General features: G+C 45.9%; 1 protein-coding gene across 2 annotated transcripts in view; it reads left to right on the top strand.

The window, feature by feature from the left end:
* Positions 1-1,478, top strand: part of pcdh7a (protocadherin 7a) — a 55,459-nt gene that overhangs the window by 10,534 nt on the left and 43,447 nt on the right. The gene's annotated exons all lie outside the window — the stretch shown is intronic.

Raw genomic sequence — 1,478 nt, 5'->3', positions numbered from 1 at the left:
TATATATACAGTATGTATGAGAGAGAGAGAGAGAGAGAGAGAGAGAGAGAGAGAGAGAGAGAGAGAGAGAGAGAGAGAGATGAAAGGATTGAGCTGTATTAAAAATCTGAGCTAGGTTCAGGAGGAGTCATGGGAGAACTGTTTGTTATAATCATGTAACAGGCATCTGCAGTGACATGTTAATAAACTAATCCTTGAAGATTGAAGCAGATAGAGTGCTAAGTCCTGCGAGAAAGCACACACAGCAGAATTGAAGTTTCCACTGGGATTTGGGGATGCGGGGGTATGCAGTACTTGGAGTGGGGTGTGCTGCTTATGGGGCTTCACTCTTGGGGTTTCCTGTGAGCATTTGTGCACATAAAGCACGCCTCAACTCGGCCGACTACACACGGGTTGCATTCGGCATGGTGCTCCCTCCAAATCGCGTGCTTGTAAATTGGAGTTGACTCACAACCACAGACAGTCCGACACGTTTCTGTGTCACACATGCCCGCACAGTCAACTCGCCCCGTTCTGTCATATAGCATGTGTATATGTGACGCTTCGCCGCTATTTTGCTTCTTTGTTTTGCTCAAACACACAACACAGCAGCCACTGCAGAGAAGCGCCATGCCAAAGATGCCTTGCAGAAGGGGAATGGAAAAAAAGCAATACTGCGGGCAAAAAGAAGAGCAGTGAGGCTGATGGGAGAGAGAGTGCAGCCTGGCAGAGAAAGGCCCTTTGCAGTGGAAGCAGAACAATGGAGTAAAACCAACACAACTCAACAACAATGAAGCTTAAATCTCTTGACAGATGGGGATGAAACTATCAAATCTTACACCATGTCACTTTTGAGCTCCAGGGAAACAAGTGAGGAGTGGGACTAATATAGATATTGTATACTGTATATGAGTAAATCTAGTATGTCTTGGAAAGCCTAACAGGCAAGTTCTGTAGTTTAGTTTGTTGCAACACCAACACCGTAGCTTGCACGATAGTTAATTTGCCTCGGCTACTTCAAAGCATAGGGACTCATTCTATCCCCTGCATATTCCTGCAAACCTTATTACCAGCCGCTCTTATTGGAGCGGGGATTACAAGAGTCTGTCATTTCTAGCCCTGCCAGGCCAGAGACTTTGTCATGTGAGCTCAGAGACAAGGTTCAGGCTGCGAAATGAGTTGTCTCCCTAACAGACAGCTTACGTTTGGTGTGGACTTGCGCATGCATATGCATCAGGTGCCTGTCTGCATTTGTGCTCGGTCTGCATAATGATCCTCTTCTCCAACAAAGTTACCAGTGGGGTTCTGCTGAACAGAACTTTACAGCCTTGTTGTCTCCTGTCAAGAAACTTGCAGTAACCCTTAATGGCTGTGTTTGCTTTCCAGCATAATCCACTTTCTTATAATGATCCTGTTATTGGAGTACTAGCTCCAATCTTTGTGTGTGTGTGTGTGTGTGTGTGTGTGTGTGTGTGTGTGTGTGTGTGTGTGTGTGTGTG

The sequence above is a fragment of the Austrofundulus limnaeus genome, unplaced genomic scaffold (genome assembly GCF_001266775.1).
Source record: "Austrofundulus limnaeus strain Quisiro unplaced genomic scaffold, Austrofundulus_limnaeus-1.0 Scaffold99, whole genome shotgun sequence".
NCBI lineage: Eukaryota > Metazoa > Chordata > Actinopteri > Cyprinodontiformes > Rivulidae > Austrofundulus > Austrofundulus limnaeus.
The sequence above is the reverse complement of the archived record's forward strand: the minus strand, read 5'-3'. Positions and strand labels throughout refer to the sequence as shown.